Source organism: Pieris napi, chromosome Z (assembly GCF_905475465.1).
Source record: "Pieris napi chromosome Z, ilPieNapi1.2, whole genome shotgun sequence".
Lineage (NCBI taxonomy): Eukaryota > Metazoa > Arthropoda > Insecta > Lepidoptera > Pieridae > Pieris > Pieris napi.
The window spans coordinates 12,700,319-12,719,116 of record NC_062259.1 but is presented as its reverse complement, the minus strand read 5'-3'; the positions used below and the strand labels follow the sequence as shown (position 1 = coordinate 12,719,116).

At 33.4% G+C, this 18,798-nt stretch overlaps 2 protein-coding genes across 2 annotated transcripts in view; one reads left to right on the top strand and one right to left on the bottom strand.

The window, feature by feature from the left end:
• Positions 1–18,480, bottom strand: part of LOC125062536 — a 47,067-nt gene extending 28,587 nt beyond the window's left edge. Inside the window, exon 1 of the mRNA XM_047668535.1 lies at positions 18,362–18,480. The gene's annotated coding sequence lies outside the window, so the exon portion shown is untranslated. The remainder of the gene's footprint in view (positions 1–18,361) is intronic.
• Positions 18,481–18,562: 82 nt separating this feature from the next.
• Positions 18,563–18,798, top strand: part of LOC125062537 (glutamine synthetase 2 cytoplasmic-like) — a 30,794-nt gene continuing 30,558 nt past the window's right edge. The window contains exon 1 of the mRNA XM_047668541.1: positions 18,563–18,712. The gene's annotated coding sequence lies outside the window, so the exon portion shown is untranslated. The remainder of the gene's footprint in view (positions 18,713–18,798) is intronic.

The window sequence follows — 18,798 nt, the reverse complement described above, 5'->3', positions numbered from 1 at the left end:
TAGAATAAATTAAAAGTATCTACCTTGGGGTCAATGTCTAGTTCACTTGTCTTCCCCACACAATTGATAATTGGAGGGGGAGTCGGGCCTTGGAGTAAGTATCGACATCCGTATTTGCCCCATCGGCTATCTAGATTAAATAAAACTTGACCCCAAACATAAGTAACACGATCTAAAATCGAGGTATGTAGAGAGGATATTTTTCTTCTAAGCTAACAAAAGTGTTAAGTGCAAATATCTTTAAGCTGATACCGTCTCCATGGACCGGCAAAACAAAAATGTTGTATCTTGAATAAATATATATATACTGTACACGATAGCATTACAGCTGCTATATTTTCAGAGGGGTTAAAATGAATCTTAGGGCAATTTATAACCATGGAGGACGTCCAGCGAATACCTTAGCGGAAGACCGTTTTAGTGTCTAGGGTGCATTAATCCTTATGTTGTTTAAATTTATCAGAAATCTAACAAATTATCAGGTATTACTAGTTTAGATTACTTCGGATGGAGATTCCATATTCAGTGTGAACTTATTCAATTACGATTGAAATATCTTTGTTGTGGAATTAATATATTCCTATCGATTAATAAATATCAGCTTTTGTGTCCCCTGATCAGGCAAAAAAGGGGCGCGACAACCCTGGCTCTTAGGCTCAGAAATCTGTTATCGTGATTTTTTTCAAATCACCTAGTATTCGAATAAATCTTCGTTTGATACAGTTTGGCAGTGTGGTGGTGAAAAATAATACTAAGTTTAATAATAATATAAGTCACTTATTTTGATTATACATTTATATTTCTATCACATCCTCAATTCCTAGGTATCTTTTTTGGCAAAGACCTCTTTCAAATCCCGCCATTTCTGTCTGCACTTTGCCATTCCTTCGTGCCAACTGCTGTTTTCATAATCGGGTCTATCCGCCTTCCAAATTGTCATATTTTTGCGTACATAGGGCACTAGTTTAATAATATGTTGATCCACTTTTCTGTTCCTCTTGCCATATTGTGTTATCCACTAAAGTTTATTTTAGTTCATCGTGACATCTGCTGCTTAGTTATTATACTTAATGATGTATTATTTTTTCTATTCTACTCTTCCCTATCATACGTTTCATTGATTTATGTAAACTTATTATTATTTATAATTCACAACTAAAACAGTGCTTTTATTTTCAATTTAAAATATAGGATTGAGAGACAGTCAGAATTATTTGACTATTGTACATTGTATATAATATCTTCTATAGTCTATACACTTGCTCATTCAGGGAAACCAAGGAAACCTTATGTTTTAATCGAAATAACAGTCCATGTCTTGGAGGAGGCTGTCATCTCCAACTCCAAAGAAATCGAAGGCGATCGTAAGATCACGAGCTGTTTTTCTGTGACAGCCACATGTCATCAATAATCACTATTATTACTTTGTACGCAGGACAAATATCAAAGTTGCGGATGGAAATACTCAAGCAACGGCGTGGCTAACTCCCTAAAGTTGTTTTGTTTCATCAAGGTATCAAACTATAAATTTGAACTACGCAATAGTGTACCGTGGTCCACGATTTTTTATGATAATTTTAGCTTAACAAGCAAGACATACAAAGTGTTTAAACTTAAAAGGTGACTATGAACATTGCGTCATTATCACATTTCATTGACCACCCCTAGTAATTTTAGCCTATAGTTGAGAAAACCGCGAAGAATCGTAATATTTCTGACAGGCGCATTATAAGTTACATATTGAAATACTGAACTACTAAATGAAATATTTTGTTTAATTGAAATATATTTATTTAGTAAACAATGTTCTTAACCTACTCAGTAATAATAATAGTAATTCAAAGTCGAAGTCAAAACAACTTCATTTATAATATGAATAATTGATTCTATATTCAAAGTTCAAACATCATTTATGGGGTACTGTGTTAAATGTTACAATAAAATACCGTGTGCCATTTTAAAACTAAATGAACGAAAATTTAAATGTTTTATTAAAAGTACACTATGTAAACAAGCATATTACAAATTAGAGGATTATATTCAAGATAAGAATGCTTGGAAACATGCTGGTCCTGCTCCATAGGACAATCATAGAGCCTGGAAAAAATCAAATTGGTTGCGGATTTTTTGTTTTCACATAAATAATTTTTTAATTTTTAATACTAAAAAATGTAATTATTTTATCTCACACACTGTTTTATAGTGTTTTTTTTATATTATTTTTATTACTCTTTATTGTATAATATCCTACGGTTTCGATATTTGTAAATATGTGATTAACATGTATACTAACTTTTTTAGTATAGTAGTTTTATTCTAAGAGTACATTGTCTTCACATATAATTATTTAACTAATGTAAACAAAATATTGTAAACCTATTTTAAAAGAGTAAGTGTGGAGTTTCTTGCCCATTCTTCTCCACACGAGACTACCTTTTGGAAGGGGCAACTAGAATCTTCTTCATATTTTAAGTTGACGTTCAAAGGTGACGGACCATTTTAGGTGTATAATTGAAATAAATGATTTGACTTTGACTTTATATCAGTTCGCAAGTCAAAACTCAAAACAAATATAAACAGTTTGGTCCCTATGGCAGTGTACCTTTAATGCTGGCAGCATTTTCTCTCTGTATTGCGATACTTATTCGTTACTTAGTAGTTATTAGCTTCTGACATCGAATTTCAAAGAAACAAAGACTAAAGAATGGAACCTTTCTTACTGCCACTGATCTGTTACCGTACTGAAAATTGTGGTGAAAATTACAATATTTTCTACTCCAACATTATATTTATTATTAATGAACGTACTGTATATAATACTTCCTGACCTTCTTTAAATTACACTTTCAAGTAGATGGTTAATATTCTATGGGTACCTATAAATACTAATTACTTAAGATTTAATTAACGCTTTATTTTTATGAACGTATTGTGAAGAGACGAATTACTATTATATTAAATTACCAGGAAGTGTTTTATGACTAAAATTTATTTTTGCCACTATCGTAAAATAAGCCGACTGAAAATTAAATATATATTTGAGGTAAATAGGGGAATTATATAAAATCTACCTACAGTTAAACCTATAATGTAATTAAATAAAAAAAATCATCAATAGTTTAATTAAGTGTATTTTTAGTAAAAAAGCATATCCAGTAGAACCTCCATAAATCGAAAACCTCCAAAAGTCGAAAAAAATGTTTTGATCCCTTCCCTTCAAGCCTCAAAATCTCAAACCTAAATTAGTCAAAATAATCAGTAAGTTCCTGCTAGCTGATTTGGTGCATATTTCTTCTCTATAACTCGAAATTTTAAATTGGGCATTTATTTTGTAACCTTTACAAATCATTACTTTGAAACTTAATTCGTAATTTAGATTGATTTTAAAGATAACTGTTTAGAAAGGACCGAGGGGAAGGAAAAGAGGTAATAGAAAATGGTGGATAGAAGATAAAGAAGCGTTAGACGGAAGCGAATTAGACATTTGAAGTCTGGAGGAGGTCTTTACAAGTGAAGGGGTTTCAATGGTTCTGAAGGATGTGAGTCTTGATGAGGAGAATAATAAATAATTTAACTGTGATTGTTTACAGTCACAACAGTAACATAATCATAAAAATTAAATCAGTATAGTTTAACTTAACTTTCTAAAAAAGCTCGGTTGCATGGGCGGAGAAAAATGTTCCTTTTCTTTAACAAATAGTCTCACTATAAACTTATTTTATTACATTTAAACATGATATTTTTTTACAATAAAGAGAGTACAATGAGCCTATGAGCCCTTTTTGTGCGTGCAGTCAGGCTATGAACACCCATTCTATTCGGTACGTTGCCGGCCTTTAAAGAGGAGTATGAGCAGGAGTATGCTTTTTTCCAAACAATAGAGTTCGTATCTCTCAGGGAGGCCCCATTGGGAGTCGATTTCATAGTTTGCTGGTTCCCAAAAGAAACTTCCTAGCGACCCGTGGACGACCAGCCATCAAGGTGATCCGATTGATGATGATGATGATTGCAAGATAAATCCATATCCAGTCTTAAATATTAAAAAATATGCAGTCAATTTTCATAAAAAACATCATTTAATTTCAATGAACTTAGGGGGTATAATAATTTTACGTTTTAACTCCACAATAAATAGTCAAACCACACATTTATTGTTTGCTCCGTAACTCCGTTGCAACCGCAGTGAACTAGTGCATTACACATAAATTTGTAGCAATAACTATATTTTTATTTCATTTATATAAGTTTTTAAGAAATTTTTCAAGTTTTACTTTGTTTGTTACTTTAGTGTTAAATAAAGATACGTAAACGAGTATCTGAGTGATTAAAGCAACATCTTTGACACATTTTAATAAGTACAATACTCACCTACTTAGATTTCCTCATAGAAGTTTGAAGATATTTACAATAACAAGTACTAGATTAATATTAATCATTGTTCAATAAATTCGTTATTTATTCATAAAATACAAGCTGACCCGGTAAACGTTGTTTTGCCATGTATATTATTTCTAGGAAACATTTTTTAGTTCAATTAAAATAGCTATCTACTAGAATAAAAAATAGGGGATGATTGTAGAGGGGTGACAATTAAGGGTTGTATATATTTTTGTATGCTGTATCATAAAAAATTTTTTTTTTGTTGGGTAATTCTCAGACTTACTGAATATCCATAAAAAATTTCATAAGAATCGGTGGAGCCGGAACCGGTATGGGAACGAACATTGTGACACGCGAATTTCATATATTAGATATATAGACAATAGTTCCAATTATATTTAGTATTTCCCATACTTTAAGTATATTTTTGTTCGAATATTGCAGCATAAACATGGCGATTAAAAAGAGTGGCAGAAAGTGTATTGCTACTTTTTTTTTATAGAACACTAGGGAAACTAGTGGAGGTAATCAGGGTCCTAAATCGAATTCATTCGAAAATACTTCTTGTCCGTTCTACAGTTTGCTTACTAGCTGTAAGTTTTTGACGTGACAACGTCTTATAATTCGATGGAGCCGGCTGCACGCACGAAAAAACATGACTCATGCGGCGTTACCTCGCTCTGAGGCGTTCCATTTAAGGCTTGAAGTGCAAGCGAGAGCGCGAAGCGACAGAGAGGCACAGTCGGACTCCGCGCTCTTCAGCGTTCGACATCTATCTTTCTCCTACTTGAGTGAGCGATGCGTGACGTTGTCACGTTCAACTATCGTCAGTTAACCGACTTTACAGACAACCGATTTTTTATTTGTATGAATAACTATCCTGTGTGTGACTTCCGTAAGTCAAAAACATGATGAATTTGGCCTTTCATCTTTCAGGTGAGATGCGTGTAAGTAATGTAATGTTTAGTTGCATAAATTGCACGTCATATAAATGATAATTGAATAAGCAATCATCATATTAAATTGAGCATTTGCTCGAGAGCTATATAATTACAGGATCTTGTATATAGCAATTGCTAAAAGTGCATATTGTGCTAGCTACAGATATTATATGAACATTGAAAATGGTCGAAATATGGTTTAGTATATTCCAGAGGACTTAAGGTTACGATATCCTTAGAAGTGTATTCATAAAAAGTTTCAAGTTCGTGGAAAGGTCTCCAATAGATGTTTGTTTGTGAACTTAAACATTAAAAAGACCAGGTGGAATTTCCCCATGGCAACCATTGGACTTACTCTTGATGAACTTTCCTTGTTTTTTGAAAGTTGTTTGCGCTTGCAAGACTTTCTTTGAGTGGCTTCAGGAATGGGGTGCCATATCGTAGGCTACACGTGGAATTTGATTGCCAAATATATTTTTAATGTAGAATTTGTTTGTTACAATTTTTATAATTCCACGGACTCGGCCGCCAAAGACAGCTGCCTTGGGATTCTGTAACTGATTTCGAACTCACACACGCCAAATCATAAAATGACTGCTTCACGACGGATTTGAGCGCGACCGCCGTTGCGAAAACCGCTGTGTGAGTTCGAAAAGTGAGTTACAGAATCGCAAGGCTGGTTTCTTATTCTTTGTTTACAATCACACAGATAGCAGCAAAGTACCTTTTATCTTTTGATAATAGATACTGGCTATTTAGTTGTCTCGGTGATAGATTTACAGTTCAAAGTGACATTCTGGATATAACGTGGAAATAAGTTAAAGTTTAAGAGTTAAGTTTTATTAATGCTTTAAGATTTATTATTTAGATATTTGAGATATATATATATATAAAGATATTACATTCTAACATGTTCTAGGCTCGTTTTCAGCGTGGATATAGGCAATATGAAGACGCTACAAATATAAATACTTTTTTTTTCATTTATTGAGAAAGATTTACAGCTTAGAACTAACTTACAAACTAAATATAAAGTTCTTTTTACACCATTAAACAAAACTTTAATAATACTTAAAAATTAAAAGGTAACAATAAAATCATGTTAATGCAACTATCTATATCTATCAAAGAAAACAATAAACTAACTAAAATTAGTTGAGGGACACTTAGGGTATACTACTTAACTTAAACTTACTAATAAATCTGCAAAATAAAAATATTCATAGTTATTTCCCGTTTAACATGTAACACGCATGCAGTTGCGGTTATAGGTATAACTTGCAGTAGCCAACCTTGAGGTTTATAAGTAAATCGGTGACACATACGCAGAAACACAGGTATAACTTACTACTACTTACTATTTATTACTAACTGGCCTGGCGAACATCGTACCGCCTAATAGTCGATTCATAATTTTTTTTAAATACTTATTCTGCTATTCCGGACACCGGTCTAGCTAGTAAGATAAAAAAAAGAAAGTTGATAATACAACAAATAAATTATGACAAAAAATAAAAATTTACCTTCCCGGAACCCCTCCACTAACACTTGAACTTTATGATATGGTATTAAAGTTCAAATTGCCTTTAAATATTATCACGAATATTTTGTATGAGAATAGAGAAAAGTGTTGTTTTTAGACTTTTTCACTCAATTTTTTTTAATTTTTCTATCCGTAAGAACCATCCTCGTACTTCAAGGAATATTATAAAAAAATAATCAGACAAATCGGTCAAGCCGTTTTCATGTTATGTCGTGACAATGGAAAACGGGTTTCATTTTTATATATATAGACTAGTGGACCCGACAGACGTTGTCCTGCATGATATTTCAAGCGATTAGTAAAGCAAAGTATGAAAGTACCGACTGCAGCGCCATCTGGCGGTCTGATTTGTGAATCTAAACCATTCCCAGATCCCCTTGAACACACACAAAAAATTTCATCAAAATCGGTCCAGTCGTTTGAGAGAAGTTCAGTGACATACACACTCACAGAAGAATTATATATATAAAGATTACGAAATACATACCTAAAAATAGTCAGTGGAGCTACCTTTCTAGGCCTGGGCCTCAGATTTCTGTACGTTTCATGATCATTTGTCAATGTAATAGCCAAGTGATGTGACCAGCCTCCTGTGCCTGACACACGCCGTCGACTTTTTGCGTCTAAGGCAAGCAGGTTTCCTCACGTTTTCCTTCACCGTTCGAACGAATGTTAAATGCGCACATAGAAATAAAGTCCCCGGGGATAAAAGTTGCTGAAGCTACTAGGCCCACACTGCTCTCACAGAAACACATTCCAATGAAGATTTACAATTTAATTGTATAGACTATTTTAAGTTGATAATTTAAATATAATAAACAAATATATAATTGTCTAATATTGTTTACATTGTATACAAAACGATGTACGATTTGATTTGATTACTTTAATTTTATTGGTCTTTGGTGTCAGAGATTATATAAAATGCCACTATCATAAATACATTTTTAACTTTTATTACTATCAATTGTCCGTCCGTTCCGTTTAGTTAGTAACTCTTGTGATGTCAAAAAATTTGTTAAGTTAATACAAAGAACTAATTCATATTACTTTTAAAATTGTCATTATGACAGAAAATGTTATCTCTAAAGGCCTACATAGATGGAAAGAGTTTCTCGCACGTATTGTTGCGAGAAGTCGTACGCGACTATCAACAGCAATAATCGCCATAGAATTATCGTATCAAAATGTTTACATACAGGCAAGACCTAAATTCTCACCTACGATTATGTCATACGAGATTCGCCAGTGATTTATCGCTAGGCGATAATTTCCTGCGTCTGCTTACATATCGACATTTTAGTAAGAAGATTTTTACTTACGAGAATCTCGACTAGTATAAAAAAGATCTCGTATGACATTTTTTTTTTCATACGAGTATCGTACAAATCGGTTTGAACCGTTTGAGATGATTCTTTTTAGTGATTACTAGAGTATTGTTCTCAAAAATTACATGAAAATCCTTTTAATGTTGGCGCTGCTGATAATATTAAGTTAATTGAACTTTATAGAAGTTAGTGAGTGTTTTTGGACCACCAAAAAGAAAATTATAAAAACCCATTTTGTAACCCAAAATCTTTTTTTTCGTTTCCGTTTAATTAACACTTATATTAATAATTAAAACACCCTCGTGCACTGCAATCATGATAACAACTAGCACAAAACCTCGAAATATGATTATTGCTTTTAAAATTCTGTTTACACGAACACAATAAATTTTCCATTGCGAGGCAATTGTCGCCAAAGTGGAAGAGCAAGAGGTGTGAATGTTTAGACGAAGATTTTTTTTTATATGCTTTCGATAATCGTACCTTGGAGACGAGAAACTCCTTTCATCTAAATAGGCCTTAAATCTTCGGAGATGAGAAAGCTTTAAAAATATTCATAACTGATACTGACAAAAATAATAAATCATTAAAAATAGTGATAAGAATGGAATTATCTAGACCCCTAGTGACGCACACGCTTGACCCATGACCCTTATTCTGCTAGACGATAGGTGATGCCCATTTTATTATTTTTTACATTATTCTTATTTACTGGAATATTGATAAACAAATGAAAATAATAAAAATAGGGGTTGATCGTAGAGGGGTGAAAATTAGGGGTTGTATGTATTTCTCAAACTTACTGAATGTGCATTAAAAATTTCATAAGAATCGGTCGAGCCGTTTCGGAGGAGTATGGGTACGACCATTGTGACATAAAATGTATACATATAAAATGTCACAATGGTCGTATATATAGAGATACACGTTCTTTCTTTAGTTTTATGGTAAGCAGATGAAAAAATTCGGCTCACCATGTTACGCAACGTTGACAGTTGATTCCAGGCAAGAAAAATCCATTAGCAAAGCCGAATCAGTCCGAATGTGAGACTTAGCCGCTAGCCACTATATAGCCGAGTCTGCCGTGTATTAATTTGACTAAAAGTATTATATACTATTTCTTCAAAAAAAAGTACCAATTCATTAAAGGCTGACAATGCAAGCCTTCTGGCATTGAGCCGCCGGTATCACTTAACATCAGCCTTGTGATTCTGTAACTCACTTTTCGAAAAGTGAGTTACAGAATCGCAAGGCTGGTCTCTTGCCCGTATGTCCCCTATTTAAAAAAAAACCTATTTAACGGATAAAATGAGTTGTCTTATGGACTTATTCGTGTTTCTGTAATTCTAAAAGTTTTCGGATGTTAAGTGTATCTAAATCTTAACACAAATAATGAAGAAGCAAGTATTAAGGAAAATTTTGAAACCAAGACCTCGTGACTTGTCATCATCATTGACAAATTAAAGCATTTAACTAATTGAACGATGTAATAGTACAAATACAGTACAATTAAGAAATATTTGTGCGTCTGTTTAATTTTTGCTTAATCACCGGGAAAGGAGCTCCGAGCCTGAAACCAACTTTTGCGTTGAGCTTATGCCACAGATGATTTATAATCGGTATTCATTTGTTTGGAATTTCGTTTTTTAAATTAAAGTTCACCAATGTTCAAAACACATCCTGTTTGCAATAAACTAGGACTACTGATGTGGCAACGCATGACTGTAATGTACAGATGTTTAGAAGTCTATGTCGCCCTCAATATGCTCAAGATAAGGCTGATAAAAGGTAGTGTGTTTTATCAATTCTTGGTACAAATGTATCTTACATTAACTAGGAGTAAAGGCTATCAGCGCCATTGTTTGATATTAAAGCTATAATGGACACAGTATTATGCAGTCCTTACCCTTATTAAAATAAATAATAAAAGTCAGTCCAATTAATTTCTGCCAAGCTGTTTATTAACTCCAACCACACCTCGATGGCGAAAACCAAAGTTATATTCGTTTTGGCAAAAGGATATTGAAAACTTTGATGTAAAGATATCGTGTGTGTCCCTGAGCTGTATTTTAAAAGGCAAGGCAAGTGGGTGATCAGCCTCCAGTGCCTGACACACGCCGTCGATTTTTTGGGTCTAAGACATGTCGGTTTCCTCACGATGTTTTCCTTCACCGTTTTAGCTGTTAAATGCGCACATAGAAAGAAAGTCCATTGGTGAACACCCGGGGATCGAACCTACGACCTCAGGTATGAGAGTCGCACGCTGAAGTCACTTGGCCATCACTGCTCTTATCCAAATAAAAATTCCAGAAATAATGTTTGCAGTTATGAAATAGCGTTTGACCTTCAGGCTGAAAAGATTCAACAAGGTAGGTTTCTCATCCCTATTTTTCCTTACTATATTCAATGCATTACTTTGGTGTTAAGGGATAACTTTTAGAGTCACATAAAACGTCTACATGTATAGGATCATCATCTGATGATGTCAGTGACATGGTACACATGGATGAAAAATAGCGATTACGACAGAACCTGCCTAATACTTTTAGACGATTCCAGAAAGATTGACATTATCTAAAGATTTTGCATTTTTATGTGATTGAGCTAGGTATGAGTGAGAAAATAAGACAGTTTTATCTTGGAATAGAAGGCATCTAAATGCAATCTGCAGATTGTGGTGATGGTTAAGTGCAGAAATCATCGTATATTGAAGGAAGACGTCGCTTATCTACTGTTATGAGTAGCCTTTTCATAGAACAAAGGGCAACGGAAAAACCTGATGAGTTATACCGCCTCCCATGGAATGTCAGAAAGCTGGTGAGTACGGTGGGTATAAAAATTGGTTGGTTCTTTTCTCGAGCCTGATAATAGGGCAATCGTCTCCGAATCCGGTTAAATAACTATATAAGAAAATGATGTAGCGGGAACTGGTAAGTTTTTAAATAAATAAACCGACCACGTACGACGTGTGCTAGCCAAGAACATTCACAACAGATGATTGCTGCTTGACAGGATAACGAATGTGGCGCTCGTGTTTTGAATTTCAAATTAGTTCCAGCTCATCAAAATTGGTTCAACGACAAAACTCAATGATATTTTATTGTGAGCATATTCTGTTACCGTCTTGTAATTTTTCTCTTGTTACGCCTCAGAAGAATAACTTCTAACGCGTTATAAGTACATACACGTTTTTTTACAATAACATCTGGGGGATTTTTTTTATGTTCTATCACCAACAAGACTTGGCCTGGTCGGAGTGTACCTAGGTCGCTTTTTGCTTAGCCATGGCTTGTTCCTGTTATTCACCATTCAGCCTTTATAATTATGGCCTGATCGGTTTCACGTGATTCACGTGACCACCCTGATCAAGAAAACCCAAAAGAATACTTAATGCTTTTTCACCTATGATAAGTTACTCTTGTTAAACGCGCGAAAAACCTTGAGGTTGAGAATGAGTTCATTCGGTCTTCGGTTTTGTACAAATGGATTTATATTTTTATGCCTTCTTGTTCTGATGAACATGCACTAGATCTAAAAATCGATGACGTGGGGCAAACACAATACTCTTAATTTAATTGCTTAAAACAATATTCAAACCACCAGTGACCACTTCATTTTATGATGCCAATTCCCTTAGAAATTTGATAGTCATTTCACTTTATGATGCCCCGTAATTTTTTAGATTTTTTACCTACTACTGTAAATGACCGGAGCCCGAAGTAAATGTAATAAATATATATTCGTAAAGGAAATTTATATGCCAAAAGATAATTAAGTTTTAAATGCCTAATTAATTGCTTTATACTTGAACTTCAAAAAAAACTATCTCACAGTGATACGTATCACGCTCTCCCCTCGTGTAAGTTACTATGTAGTTCGCTTTATCCGGTTACAGTTGGTATGCTATTTGGCAGACAATTAGATGCCGGTACAATTTAAACTTCGTGATCTCACATATATATGCTAAATATGTGTCAATATATATGAATTACATTTTCGACACTAATACTTTATAAATGATTTTGGCAAAATCACACAAAACTAATAAGTGTCTTTTGTTTGTGTCTAACAAAGAAAATTGTAGTAAATTATAACTATAAAAAATCTAGTATCTTTTATTAGATAGAATGGCTTTGTTATTCCTTCTTTATAATAAATATGTTGTAATGAACTGTGAATCGTAGAATTTAGAATTTACATACATACATATATTCTTTGTAATTTTTTTTTGGATTTTTTGTATTTGTATAGGTGTAACTGTGTTTTGTGTATGTTTAAATGTGTATTCCATTTTTGGCTCTTGTGTATAGTGTAATTTTTTGAATATTGTATAGTACTTGTAAGTAGCTGTAGGAATATCATTAAGCAAATAAATAAATAAATAAATAACAGCTATTTGACTTATTTTAATTCTAGATTAATTAATTCCAATGTGATGTGTAAATTTTGATTAAAAATACTTGCATACACACTCAGTCAGATTCGATGCATCTACGGCCAATTAACCTAAGTGAAGTGTGAAATTCGAATCGAGAGTTTTTCACGGATTTAAAAATATTAAAAATATGTTCATTTCACATAATCTGAATGAATGTTGTTTTGCATCTTATAATTTTGATTGAATATGACCAATCTATCCCAACGTAGTTGCTTCAATAGAAGTTATTTATATTAAACTGTTTAATATTATATTAAGTACAAAGCATTGTTAAAATCAGCAGAATTTTCAAAATTCCGTCTGCAAAAACCTACCTAGGAGTTCAGGTAATGGGCTGGTCAATTTTAAAGAAAGCATTGTTAAGTGCCTATCGTATACCTAATCCGCTTTTCTGCCGGTATTTTTATTAATTTTTATATATTTTTGATAAAAGAGCTTGTAACATATATCCTATATGTAGATTCAGTATTATGTATGATGTGGTAAACTTGAATAAATAAAGCATGTTGTTTGATTTTTAAATGGTGTGCAATTAATTAAATGTATATCCCATGTTTTCCTAAATTGAAGATTACTAGTAACATTTTCATTAAATTATATTTTTACCTCGTCTTAATAGTTCGTTGTAATGAATAACAATTTAAACATACAAATTTACCAGCAACATTGAGTTGCTCATTCTAAAAATAATTATGCATACATTTTGTTTCACTGAAAGAAAACGAATACATCTTTGAATATGTAGTAGGTACCGTCAGAAAATTAGGAAGTTAGTAAACTAAATCAATTTTCAATGTGCATTAAGTGTGAAACATGGGCTAAAATGAAGTATCCTGAGGAAACCTGCATGTCTTACTGAGTAATAGGCATATGTCAGGCACAGAAAACTATATTTTACTGAACGAAAAATACGAAATAAATGCATAAGCATTGTTGCTGATAGTACCATTAAATAATGAAAAAACATAAACCTCGTGCATGGCGAATGGGACTAATGAAGTAAAAAAATAAAAGTTGGAACATATTTGTATGTTAGTCATCATATAAGGACATATGTCTATCATAATAATTAAGATATTACCACTGCATTTTATTGATTAGAGCAGTGTTGGCCTAGTAGCTTCAGCGTGCGACTCTCATCCCTGAGGTCGTATGTTTGATCCCCGGCTGTGCACCAGTGGCCTTCTTTTCTATTTGCGCATTTAACACTCGCTCGTACGGTGAAGGAAAACATCGTGAGGAAACCGGCTTGCCTTAGACCCAAAAAGTCGACGGCGTGTGTCAGGCACAGAAGGCTGATCACCTACTTGCCTATTAGATTGACAAATGATCATTAAACAGATACAGAAATCTGGAGCCCAGACCTCAAAAGGTTGTACTTGTACTGTCACATGAGGCTCATCTGATGTCAAGTAACACAGTTCCCCAAGGACACTCCCAAGACTTGGTACGCTCTTTTCTTAAAGCGTACGCTCTTCTAAGTAGAACCTTGCCTAAAGGGACTCCTTTTTATGATATATATTAGTAAATATGTTATATTTTTTAAGGTTTTTAGTTGTAGATTCAAAGAATGTTATTTTTACGTTGCTTAATTATTGTCCAACTGTTTTCTTTTATATATATACTAGCCGTTTCGCGCCCGCTTTGCTGGACGAATTAAAATAAATTTTATGTTTCATTATTTTATTTTTTTTCATATTTTTATTATTCTTCTTTTTAACTTCCCGCTAAGAAAATTGAAATATTTCGAAAATCGAGTTTTTAACAGATGTTGACGTTTTGCGGTTCTAGGAAGCCTCTTTTGTTTTTATTAGCGGGAAAAATTTTCATAAAAGTAAAACAGAAATAAAAAAATGAAGGAACGTTGGAATTAAATTGAAAAAAATGAAAAATTTCGCATCGAATGGTGGTAGTTTCATGTCGATACGATCAGTGGTTTAAGCGTGAAAGAGCCTCAAACGAACACCATTTTCTTTTTATATATATAGATCATCTTGACGTATATAAAAGGTTGTACCAAACACCACGCTTTCAGCTCATGTGTATTGTTGTTCACTGATAAGTTTAAGATCTTGTAACCAACCACGATAAATTAAGGTTTGTTATCGGATATTTGAAAAATTCCTTAATCTATGTGTAAATATATATATATGCGAATTGTTTTTATTGTAGTAATGTAGATACATTGGATCATAATTGTGTAGACATGTTAAATCACGTATTTTTGTCATTATTATAATGCTATTTAAAATACATTTAAAAATACGCTAATTAATTAACTAATTCGGAACAAAGTTATGTACCACTAGCAATATAATAATATAACTAACATTAACATTAATAACTATAATATAACACTGTTAATAAAACACTATTTGATTCTTAAAGGAGGATTCACAATAATTATCGAAGCATGACTGAAACAAACTTGAGCTTAACTGTAACAAAAACGCTAAAAATAATATTCGAAAAATCAAAACAAAACAAAAACAATCTTCTACTAACCAAGGTCCATAATTTTAAATACACTCTTTCTTCTCTGTTTGTCAAAGAGATATGAGATAGTTCATTTGTTAAATGGTATTTAGACTGATTTCTGAAGGTAGCCAATACTTATGGAAACTTGCGAAGAGGCAAAAAACACCTAATTATTATTATTATTTATTACCGCTTTAAACGTTTGTGTAAAGTAAAATAAGTATCCAGTAATCGAACCCATTTACTCAGTTATTGAATTAACTGCGCACGAGTATCTAAGCCATGGTGAGCACGTAATTGCCATTAATTAAGACTATTTAAACGTTTATGTCACGAAAGGAAATTGTGTAAAATGTTAAAAATACGGGATATTTAACGGCTTCAATTGTATGAATTAGTTATATGAATTAAAATGACCCTGCAGGTTTAAAAACTTCCATAAATTTTACAACTCTTGCCCTAGAATTATTTCAACTGTTTTTGTTTTCTTTATAGGCAGGATTATCATTGATCAGTCTTGTATCATACATCGATTTTCAGGCATACTCCTATTCGTTATTTACTACGTATTTGCAAGAGTTGTATGCCATGAACCCTAAGTTGAATTGGTTCGTAAATACTTCAGTGGGCAGCTGGTTCCACATATTGGTGGTGCGCGGCAAAAACTGCCTTAAAAATTCTCAGTTGTGGAACGACTGACGTCAAGACGATATTGGTGGAATTTCGAATTTTACTTACAATGTGTTTATTTTAAAGACATTTAAGCAAAACTGTTACAATATATGGCGGTTATATGTTATTATGCAGGAGAAGATACTTATTATATCCTTATTTTTTATAACATTACTATATTTCGAAGCTTGGTAGCTTGGTCCTGATTCCCGACGCAATATATATTTTATTTCCATTTAATTAAACCTTTGAATCGTTCGTGCACTGCGAGGCTGCGCAGATTTCGGTCGGTATACATATTAAAATCCTTAAATCGATTGAACTGTTTGACACTTCAATTGATATCCAGAGATTTTAGATTGTCGAATTTAATATTTTGATATCTTTGAGCTTACACATTAAGCAACAACGATTGTTGTAAAATCATAGTAAAATGTATCTACATATATTAAAAATATTATAGAAGGTTATGGAGTTGTTTTATATAGTACAGTAGATATATAAACGATATTTTGATTTTGACTCCCCTGTCTCCAAAATGTATAGAATTTGACGTACATGCGATAGTAAGCACTAGGGATGTTATGTAATGTAGGGATGCTCCGTAACCGTAATGGTTTCATTACTCACAAAAAAAATTAAAAAGAAAACATTTAATATGTTATACATAGGTTATAAGTTAATATGTGCAATCTATCAAGCTTAATGTTTTTGTAAAGCTATTAAATTTATTGCACTTTTATTTTAATAGATAAAACTGAGGAGTTTTATAATAATTACTTACCTATATGACCGATTATAATACGAACTGATAACCTAGTCTAGATAAAACCTATATATAAAACTAAATTATTACATACTATTTGTGTTTACATTTTACTTCAATCTAATAACCGTAACCGAAACTATCCTATATCTTATACTAACGGATAATCCGAAATAATTACATATCCATTACCGTATCCGAAACCGATTTAATTTTATTCCTATATCCAGATCCAGATCCGAAATATCATATCCATAACATCTCTAGTAAGCACTAAGTCGTGACTAGATATATTCTAAATATAGGTTGCTTAAATGTATGCGCTGCAATTAATTAGTAAATGGCTTTTGCAAATTACTTAACCGCTTGCGAGGTAGCCCATAAAGGTGGGAACTGACCAACGTTACGAGGTGTAATGTAACATGTAATGTAATGTTACACAGCGAGCATTCGTGCAGTCAGTACGTCGTGTTACGGGGAAACCAGCGAGCAACGAGCCGCTCGTTGCTCGCTTTGAGTGCTCCACCCGGCAGTCGGTTTTTTGGCGAATCCTTTGAGTGTTACGCGGTTCGGTCAGTACGCTCTTTGTCAAAAGTCGTCCCGAGCGCACGCGCGTCGCAAGTAATCACACGTAAATCGATCAACCAATCAAACATGGAGTGGAACAAAGAAAAATTTCTGTATTTTTCTATAAAATGGAAGAAAAGAGGAAGTGTTGTGGAACCCAGCTCATCCAGAGCAAATAAATTCAACAGTTCTTCAAAAGCGATCGGAGACATGCGTACAAAGTTTTTATACTGTCCAGTAATCATTTGGTTTTTCAAAGTTGCTATCAATGACAAACCACCACATACGCCTCTGTTTTTAAATAAGTTTGATCTCCAGTAACGTTTTTTCTTCTTCTTAATTTGGAAGAAACAATAATTAAGTAGAATCAAAGATACCAACGCGTATCCAGTAAGCACTAAGTCGTGACTGAATATATTCTAAATATAGGTTGCTTAAATGTATACACTGCAATTAATTAGTAAATGGCTTTTGCAAATTACTTAACCGCTTGCGAGGTAGCCCATAATGGAATTAAATGAAATTACTAAAAGCACAACGAAGAGCAACAAAGGCAGTTTTTTACAATTAAATTACAAGAATCTTGAAATAAATTATTTTTTGCGAGTTTTATATGTGCTTTTATCAAACAATAATATACCATATACCAACGGCTCTACAACCTTTGAGATTTGGGACCTTCTGTGCCTGACACACTGTAGATTTTTTTGGTCTATGACATGCCGGTTTCCTCACAATGTTTTCCGTAGCCGTACGAAAGTCGAGATCACAGCCGGTGATCTAACCTACGATCCCAGGAATGAGTCGCACGTTGAAACCATTAGGCCAACACGGATGTAACAATAAGGCTTGGTTTATTACAGTAGAAATTTTAGCAAATTATAATACCATCCTCTATTTTTTTAACATTTAGAATAAATGTAAATACCTTACTTTTTACAATTTCTTTGTTTTAAGTTTCATTCGTTATAAGATACGTTTTAGCTAATCAGTTTATACTTAATCATAGTAGAAAATGCGTCAAATGAAGTCCGTGTTATGTCTACGTCAAATTACGATAAGTATAAAAATGTATAGGTTTTTATACATGAAAAAGTAATTTAGAAGTTAAGAAAGCAAAATTAGAGGGTAAAGACAACATATATGTTAGGACTCTTTACTACTACTACTACTACTACTTTTTCGAATGCCATTCTAAATTCTGCACCATATAAACACACTGAAAAATGTTTATAAATTTCAGCTCACCTCTATATTAGTATCGACCCCAGCAGAACACCGTATCTATTGACGTCTATTTAACACCCTATTCCAATTTGGCTGAACAGTTAATGATACGACGGATGTTGACGTACGTTACGGTGGTACAGTGGCACCCATCAGCGTTTTGCATCCGTACGACGAACGGAAATTTCGCTTCTACACCTGGGTGGATCACTGTAAATCTCCCACCACGCAGGCGCGAAGATGCGCGCGCATATAAACAACACGCACGCCGTTCAGCCATCAGTCAATCTGTAAATTTCGCCCGAGGCGGTTTTATTTGTGCTTCATTCGTTACGGCAAGCACGTTTCGCGCGTGACTTTGGATTTATCAAGGTACTGTAAATATTAAGTTTTATTTAGAGTTGCGCGCGAGGGGGATTCGATTGTGGAATTAACCCAATACTCGTGTCAATCGGTAT